Raw genomic sequence first — 10,000 nt, 5'->3', positions numbered from 1 at the left:
GGAGACTTCAAATTTTGGGACAACATTAACAAAGGATTACATTTTTAGAGAAAATACTGATTGATGGCAGGTGTGTCACAATAAAGGAGTTTTGAGACCCTCAATATCACTTTTTTTGCATGTTTTTTCTGAAACTAGGGACTATAAAACCAATAACACTGTGGTACAAACTTGTAATTATTGAATCGTACTGAGAACATGTTTGTCTTCTATTCTAAGTTTGGTCAGGCTAGGAATAATACTTAGATATGAATGACCAAACATGGCCTTCAAGATAAGGCCTTTTAGAGAGTGTAAACCAGTGGTCACCAACCTTTTTGAGCCCAAGATCCCTAACCTCGCCCTGAACAAAGGCAAGATCTACCTTGAAGCGTCAAAAGAAAATCAAAGCTAAAATACTTCCAATTTAAGGCCTTTTATTTAGGCAAATGTATCAGGTCAAAAATATCACATCCTCCACCTCCTTATACAGGCGTCAATGAGATAACAACACTTTAACATAGTCTTTACTTACATGATTTTGGTTTTGATTTTCTAATTGGAGTAAGTGTTTGTGACAATACGTCATGATAAATTTGATGTTTGATCGCTGTTTTGGTATGAAGCATCTTTCACGTAATGAATGCGTACTCTAGAAAGTGAAAGTAACCTAAGCCTAGGCCTACAATGCACTCCGTGTCTGTGCACGTCCGCAATCGATTACATTCTTCAAATGGAGAACAAATTCCTGATCGCTAAACTTTGTTTTTTTATTTTCTGTCAGTTAGCAGTTGATGTAGAAGCACCTAACATTTGACTTCAGCGGTGACAAGTCCTGTTGCTGTGCGCGTGTGTCTGCATGGGGTTCCGTTCGGTTCAAGTCAGAAGTCGGTTCGTCCGGTCCCGCATTCACGCTGCTCCATTATTAGATTAACGTTATCAGACAGCACTGTAAATGTATGCAGGAATTTCTCGCATTATGATGGCTAGGTCTTGAATAAATCATGCGCTATTCTATCCCACGCTGAAATGTAGGCTACGCCCTGTAAACATTGGCGAACATGTGGGAATTTGGTGACTGTTTTTAATTGTCCTATTATTCTCTGGATCTACTGGGCAAGTCCTAAAGATCTACTGGTCGATCGCGATCGACGGGTTGGCGACCACTGGTGTAAACCATCAAGGGGAAAAAAGACTATGAAAACAATAGAACTGAACAAAAATATTTGACAGGTTTTAGTTATGGAACCTAAACACTGTGTAGACAAACTTTGAGGAAAATCAGAGTCTGTGCTGCAACCTTTTTCCTGGATTTTGTCTGATTTGACACGGAATGACCCAGGAGTGGCCAGCGTGTCCTAGGGTTTTGGGGTCACCCAGTCTGCTACTAATCCGTACACTCTGCTCATACGAACTCTGGGCTCAGGAGCCACACACACACACACACACACACACACACACACACACACACACATAATTACACACACAAACACACACACACACACACACAAATACACACACACACACACACAAATACACACACACACACACACACAAATACACACAAATACACACACACACACACACACACACACACACACACACACAGGAGTGACTCAGGAGCGACACAGTACCCCATTTGTCTTCAAGATGGCCATCACAACCTCGGTAAAAACTACATGCTATACTTGTCATCTTAATCAAGCCATGAAAGCCATGAAAACTTCTCTAAACTTTTCTATAAACTTCTCTTGAACATCACTCACCACTAAGTTCAAAACATGAGTCTTTAAAAATAACTTTTAGCGGGAGCGCTGTCAACAGGCTACAGCCCCCACACCATGTACGAGTTCAAGTGCCCACGGAGACCCTGGCCAGTCTGACCTGCGGTCATGTCTCCATCTCTCTCTCCTGCGGTCAGATCCTGATCCCACCCAATCTCTCTCTCTCTCTCTCTCTCTCTCTCTCTCTCTCTCTCTCTCTCTCTCTCTCTCTTTCTCTCACTCACTTCCTGTCAAAAATAACCTTTTGTAAACATTCCTGCACTGAATCTCCAAAAAGGACAGTTAATGAACCACAGACGGGTTAACATTCACCACACAAACACACACACACACACACACAGGCACACACACACACACACACACACACAGGCACACACACTCACCTCCAGGCCTCGGCTCCACCTATGTGTCAGGTAGCTGGAGCCAATTTTGTGTATCCGGGCCAGACCAGAGACGCATGCGGGCCACATCAGAGTGTGTATGTGTGCCCTCTGCTGTCTGGCAGACCCGTCTCAGTGTGTGCAGTCTGCTGTGTACCGTGTGTGTGTGTGTATGAGGGATGGTATGACTGAGGGCTGTCACCCACGAATGTGTCCTACATACCAGCATCTGGAATGTAAAGGGATGTTTTTGTTTTTGTTTGTCTGTAATCAACTGTCCAGTTTGAATGTAGCATAATAGTCATGCCAGGTAACCAGTGCAGTCATGCCAGGTAACCAGCCATGCCAGGTAACCAGTGCAGTCATGCCAGGTAACCAGCCATGCCAGGTAACCAGTGCAGTCATGCCAGGTAACTAGTGTAGTCATGCCAGGTAACCCCAGGTAAACCAGTGTAGTCATGCCAGGTAACCAGTGTAGTCATGCCAGGTAACTAGTGTAGTCATGCCAGGTAACCAGTCATGCCAGGTAACTAGTGTAGTCATGCCAGGTAACCAGTGTAACGTGCAGTAGGTAACCAGGGTAACGTGCAGTAGGTAACCAGGGTAACGTGCAGTAGTAAGACCTTCGGACATGTCAGTCTTCAATTTGCCTGCTGCATTCCATAGTTATGACTTGTCAAGAACAAGGAGGAGTTGGGATCAGTGTGTGTGTGTGTGACTGCAGGATAAGATGTCTCACCAACGTATGACACTCACACACACACACACACACTCACACACACACACACACACACACACACACACACTCACACACAAATCACACAACATTTGACACACATTCTGCAAGATAACAGGTCCTAACAATGTCTGACACACATGAACACACACTTTGTGGGATAACTGGTGTTATAAACTTCACATGTACGCACACACACACACACACACACACAGTGGGATAACAGGTTTAGCTGCTTCTTGTCGTGACCAAATGAAACCGCCGACTCACCTTCAGGCAGCAGGAGCCAGCAGCCCCATGGTTTGGGAAAGGAAAAGGGCGCGTGTGTGTGTGTGTGTTGCAGGTCCCCAGGTGTTTGGTTGCATATTTATGATAACATTTTGTAGTCTCTCTAATTGACCACTGCAATTATATTGCACAATTAGGAAGCACTGTTTCTTAAGTGGGAGATGGAGTGGGAGATGGGAAAAGTGTTCTCTTATCTGTTCACATTATTTTCATGTAAAAATGATCTACAGCTATGGAAAAAGCTGTTATGATGGTAATCATGACTTTTAAATAAATTCATGTTTAACAATAACATTCTGACCTTGTCTGTGTCTTATTTTTATGATTATGGTATTTGGCTTTTATCCAAAGCCACTTTCATTTACATGTACATGTATTTAGTGACGCATCTATCCAAAGCCACTTACATGTCAATTATATTACAAGGACTATTGTCCCTGTAGCAACTCAGGGTTAAAGCAACACCAAAGAATTTTTTGTACCTTAAAATAATGTTTCCAAAATCGTTTCAGTGGATCATCAACTCATAACAGGGTGAACGGCACTTTCTGCATTCGCTTCGCGGCCCTCTATCGGCTATAACCGCACTATGAAAGTTTGCTGGATCGGGTAGCGGATCTGTAGTTCCATGGAATGAGACATAAGAAACTAAAATTTGACTTGCATCTGATGTCGCAATACATCATACTTTCATAAAATCATGCAACATGTTCTACCTTGTCTGTGGACATTGTTATTTGCAAAGCCGGTGCTGGATAAACAAATGGTGCGTGTGACAGAGGAAAAGTTCTTTGGTGTTGCTTTAAGTGTCTTGCTCAAGGGCACAGCACTACGGCGGAAACCGGGAATTGAACCCACAACTTTTTCTAGCAGTAGGATATAAACACTACAATACTAGTTAAGAATTGTAAGCCTACATAAACATAATAATAACAACAACAATAACATTATCAAATATCAGGGTTCAAGGTGTCTTTATTATCCCCAAAGGACAATTTGTTATGTACGGAGCCCCTAAGGGGACATGAGCAAAAAAAAATCTAAAGTTTAGTTTCATGTGCTCAGGTGAAACTTTCATGTGCTCACATAAAGTTCATGTGCTCACATGAAACTTTCATGTGCACACTTGAAACTTTCATGTGCGCACGAGCACATGAAAGTTTCGTGTGCGCAAGCAAAACCTTTTTACATGAAACTTTCACGTGAGCACATGAAACTAAACTTTAGATTTTGTTTTGCTCATGTCCCCTTAGGGGCTCCGTAGTTATGCAATATCAACAGTAAAAATATTTGACTTTTCATTAACAAAAAACTATGAACATACTATGACTCCGTCCGGAACATAATTAATTTATTAAATGCAGGGTGAAATGATGAATCTTTTAACAATGCTCATGTTATAATACAGTATTTCAACTTCATTTAATTATACTGAAGTTCGCGGAGAGTCTGCATTCTGGTTTGGTGTGGTCACCTAACCACCGAGGTAAGCGCAAAAACGTGCCTCTTCCGCATTACAAACCGACTAGCACTAGGACCAATGAAGGCTGCATTAACAACGCTTTACAATTAGGGTAGACTTCTATGGGTAGCAGCGCTTTGAATGGAATTTGGACAAAGTTCCTGTCTTTGATAAACCACCACAAGAAAGAAACAGACAAATCCACAGAAGAAAGAGACCCGCTATCCACCTGCGTGAGGGCGTTTTAAATCCCGGGGAATACCTGTTTAATTCCAGGTGGTTCTCGGAATTGAACAGAAAGGGCATTGTGTGTTCGGAATCAAGGTAAGGGCTAGGCCGACTCGTTTACATGTCACCTTGACCGGTGGTGTGAATACAAAACTATAGATCCGCATGACAATGTCCAGTAGAGGAATTATTTAATTGTGAGAGCCCTGGCGCGCGCCCGCCCGGTGTGAAGATTGTTTCCTCAAATGAAGTTCCTCCGAACTTGGCAGGCATTCATTAGTCATGGCGCTGGCATTCATTAGTCGTGGCGCTGGCATTCATTAGTCGTGGCGCTGGAAGTCACACACTAAGCACTTAAGTATCACCAGGACCCTCGTGGGTTTTCCAATAGAGTTCTTATTTTTACTGTAACAAGTTTCGTATTTGAACTTTTACGCTCCGAATATTTCTGGAGAAGCCACAGAAACACCTGTGTCACTCACACCAGAACAGAGTTCCAGTTCCAGTAGGATAGAGTACGTGGAGACTCTTGTCATCTTCATGCAGGTTGCGGAAGGATTTCCCCCATATCGCACTTTTAAATGGCCTGTAGAAGTGATTGTGTGAGTGAAACTGTGTCAGAAAAGAGTTCGTTGTCGTAGCTTTTCGTGTGTGTTACCTGCATGAAAGGCATTTCTTAACTAGTAGTTTTTTCCCCTGGACCACGCCTCTTCAAACAGCTAGGCCTACTTCTCTCGACAGGTGTGATTTATAGGTGTTGCTTACCTGTTAGTAATGAAGTTTACTGCGCTGGTAAACACCCAGTGTTCCGTCACGGTGTATATGGCCGTATTTGACCGTTTTGATCATTACGCGGCACTATTACCTGGTGGGGTTGATAATATCACAAGGACAAAGAATCTCTCTCTGTTTATGCCCTCCCCTCCTCTTATCAGTGCGTGCTACAGGACATGTCCGCTGCAGTGTCGTCTAAAAAAAAACATGCCGTACACATTTCAGTTAGTTTACAATATTCCCTGAGATGCTGTTGTAAGTCTGCAAGGATGCTTTTTCTTTTGATGTTCGAGCGTCCTCTGAAACAACAACATTTTAAGATTAGATTAGATTAAACTGTATTGTCATTGTGTAGAGTACAAGTACAAAGCCAACGAATGCAGTTTCCATCCAACCAGAAGTACAAAAAAGCAGAAAAGTGCAATGTGATATACAAAGTTTAGACAGGTGATGCATAGGCAGGACAAAAAATATAGTGCAGTGTAGAAAGTATGCAGTAGGTTTACAGAAGGTAGTTTAGAGTAATATAAATTAGATATAAATATGTGCAGTGTATTAGCAGTTACTATATAGGCTAAGAGCAGAATAAATATGGCTATGTGATATTGAACAATGTATGAACAACATGTACAGATATGTGTAATGTAGTAGCAGTAACAATATAATAGTAGTAAGAATAATATGGATATATGCAGTGTATTAACAGAATATATTATGAGAAAAACTGAATAAATATGGATATTCAGTATGAACCATAGACAGATAAGTACAGTTGTAGTGCAGATTAAGAATAAGTGTATGTGCAGGATGGATAGTATGAAGTGCAGTAGAATAAGGCTATGTATAAGTGTGATTGCAGTATATATAAGTGTGATTAAGTGAATTCTAAGTGAATTCTCCTTTAAAGGAGGTAGAGGAGGTAGAGGAGGGGGAGGAGGTAGAGGAGGTAGAGGAGGGGGAGGAGGTAGAGGAGGTAGAGGAGGGGAAGGAGGGGGAGGAGGTAGAGGAGGGGGAGGAGGGGGAGGAGGTAGAGGAGGTAGAGGAGGGGGAGGAGGTAGAGGAGGTAGAGGAGGGGGAGTGATGCTGGATGACTTTGTGTTTGTTTATGTTTATGTTTCTGTTTCTTAGAAGATACTTTTGTCCAAAACAACCTGCATTATACTTGTACTAAACACACCAGAGGGGTATTTCACAAAGGCAGAATTAACTACATAGTTCTCAGTAAAAATTTCAAGTTTTTGCCTGAAATTGCACTGTGCCTATTTACAAGGGCATTGTTCCCACCTCTTTTGGGGTCAACCATCAAGTGCTGGACCTCTATAGAAAGCTCCTGTAGCTTTCGTAGGAAGCAGTCAAGATAACTGTGTGATGTTCTGACAAAGAGCTACAGAGGCTAGAATATAGTTTTTTTCTTTCTGCCGGATTACAAGCATCTCTGAACTGACTACATTTCAGCCCTCTAGGTCACTTGATATCTCTTAGAAACACAACTGAGCCCTAGCACCAGGTCTTGTGAAGCTGTGTGCGAAAGGTGATCAATATAGAATGAAAATATGAGTGCTTTAGACTATTATTTTCCAAGGTATGCCCACGCGTTTTGTAAAATGCCTATGGATACTCCCCATAGGACTTTTTGTTATCCAAAATTCATACTGACAATCAAATGCTTACTGCACATGAACCCCTTTGTGTAGAAGCATAATCCTGGTCTCAAATGAAAGGTAACACTTTGAGGTTTCTTGTGGACTATTCATTCAGGTGTTCTGATATAGACTGACTACACAAAACATGGAATAATTACAAAAAAGTCTCTATTTTTGCATATAGTATTAGATAGATATGGATATAGTATTATTAGATAGATATTGATATAGTATTAGATAGTATTTGCATTAGTATAGTATAAGATAGACTATACATCTGTACAACTAATATTGGATAATACAACATGAAGATTCAATTTCTATGGATTCTTGTGAATATTTCAGTACCCAATATGAGGCATCTACTTATTGTGCTGCAGCTACACTACAGCCAGAAGTCAGGGTATCACCAAAAGCGAAGGAGGGGGAGGGGGGCATTTTGGATCAAATTTAATTGAGACATAATAAAATTAATCTGAGAATGTAAAGCACTATACAGATTGTACATGACAAAAGTTGTCATTTTTGGATTCCCAAGAGCCAAAGCTTTGAAATGGTGTATAACATTACTATGCTACATAGCAATATGGTGCATACAATTGATTTAGAACAGGGGTGTCCAAACTACGGCCCGCGGGCCAACTGCGGCCCGCCACGCACTTTAATCCGGCCCGCCGAGCATTTATTAGTTTATCATAGATCCGGCCCGCCACGCACTTTAATCCGGCCTGCCCTGCATTTAATTAATTAGGTTATCATAGGCCGCTCGCTATTCCAGCATAGACAACGTTGTGATTAACTTTAGGCTACTGCAAACTGCTTTACACTCTTCTTAGAAAGCGTTTACCATTTCAATGTCAAAACAGCTTGTTACATCGAGATACATAGTATCTCCATTGCAGCAGATCTAACTACGTTATGCTACTCCATTTAATTGGGAACGCATTTGAGCGTGCACAAGAGGGAGAGACTGCGACAGCTTCCAGCTGGCTTGTTATTGTTGATAATTCATATCTCCTTTTTATAAGAAACCTTTAAAAGGAAATCGCGATGGCAACAGTAGTTTCCACTACTGACCATTTATAAACTGTGAGCCATAGGCACAGTACTAGCCATAGGCTAGTGGAGCTGGCAAAAGAGCCTTAAAGTGACAGTGCACCATTTATAATGAATTAAACAACATCAAATGAACAGTATTTCGTAAGAAATTCATTTTCTACAACAGTATTACTTTGTCATTTAAATGATACAAAACAATATATATATATATATATATATATATATATATATATATATATATTGTTTTGTATCATTTACATGACAAAGTAATTCTGTTTTTTCATTATTATTTTTTTGTGTGTGTGGCCCGCCGGCCAATTTTCAAAACCCAATGTGGCCCTTGAGTCAAAAAGTTTGGACACCCCTGATTTAGAATGTTGGGGGGAGGTGGGGGAGGGGGGTAACCGTCCCGCCGGCGGGACACTGAAAGTTATTTGAAATCCAAGATAAGTGATAAAGCGAGGTTTGACATAGCTAGCTCATCCTAGGTCATCCTAGCTCACGACACACACTAATCCCGGCGCAGTGAGCTGCCTGCAACAACAGCGGCGCTCAGGGAGCAGTGAGGGGTTAGGTGCTTGCTCAAGGGCACTTCAGCCGTGCCTATTGGTCGGGGTTTCGAACCGGCAATCCTCCGGTTACAAGTCCGAAGCGCTAACCAGTAGGCCACGACTGCCCCAAGGAACGACTATGTCAAGCCAGGTGTAAGTAATTCAGGACACGTGTGCACGTTCTCGTTTCTACCCCAAAGAACTCACGGCTGGAATAAGAAAGACGCGGAAAATATTGTCATTCACACAGAGTGAACAACTGCTTTTGATATAGACTAACAATGAAGTGAAGTTTTCCTTTTTTGAATAGGGAAACATGGCTATTCTCTCGCCCGCAACGTCAGTAAGAAAGTGGTTGCCACTCCAAAGATGCACATAGTACGACTACGCCTTTATATTGTCTTCAGAACTGAATTTGTTGAAAACACCTTTCAGAAATTGCCCTCCATTTCCAATCAACTATTACAGTAGGCTATTCATCAAACATCTATCCACAAAAGAAGCAAAGCACGAGCATGTTAATAATTACAAAGCTATCACAATTAAAATGATAACCATATGGTATTAGGCAGATTTAAAATAATAACCATATGGTATTAGGCAGATTTAAAATGATAACCATATGGTATTAGGCAGAATTAAAATAATAACCATAACATTAGAATTAACTACGCCTGGCTGTTAGCCTGGTTGGGCTGGGTCTGGCTCAGGGCAGTCCTGGGGGGGCAGTTAATGGGTCTGGGCAGTCCTGGGGTAGTTCTGACGTGTGCCCTAGGGGGCAGTTAATGGGTCTGGGCAGTCCTGGGGCAGTTCTGACGTGTGCTGGGGGCAGTTAATGGGTCTGGGCAGTCCTGGGGTAGTTCTGACGTGTGCTGTGGGCAGTTCTGACGTGTGCTGGGGGGGTAGTTAATAGGGGGCAGTTAGGGTTTGTGCAGTATGGACAGAACAGGGCTGCAGCAGTTGTCTAGTTGTCTCCAGTAGTTGCTGTTTATGGGAGTGTGTGTGTGTATGTGTGTGTGTGTGTGTATGCGCTTCTGTGTGTGTGTGTGTGTGTGCGCCTGTGCGCCTGCTTGCTTGTGTGTGCACGCGTGTGTCTGTGTATTTGTGTATTTGTTG

At 42.1% G+C, this 10,000-nt stretch overlaps 1 protein-coding gene across 1 annotated transcript in view; it reads left to right on the top strand.

Moving 5' to 3' along the window:
* Window positions 1-4,437: 4,437 nt before the first annotated feature.
* The window catches only part of tmem51b (transmembrane protein 51b), an 11,353-nt gene continuing 5,790 nt past the window's right edge, over window positions 4,438-10,000 (top strand). The window contains exon 1 of the mRNA XM_076267959.1: window positions 4,438-4,953. The gene's annotated coding sequence lies outside the window, so the exon portion shown is untranslated. The remainder of the gene's footprint in view (window positions 4,954-10,000) is intronic.

Source organism: Alosa pseudoharengus, unplaced genomic scaffold, assembly GCF_046254945.1.
Source record: "Alosa pseudoharengus isolate Yale_2024_CS ecotype anadromous, Long Island Sound unplaced genomic scaffold, YU_APseudo_1.1 YU_APseudo_1.1_scf_5, whole genome shotgun sequence".
Taxonomy (NCBI): domain Eukaryota; kingdom Metazoa; phylum Chordata; class Actinopteri; order Clupeiformes; family Clupeidae; genus Alosa; species Alosa pseudoharengus.
This window is presented reverse-complemented; position numbering and strand designations above follow the sequence as displayed.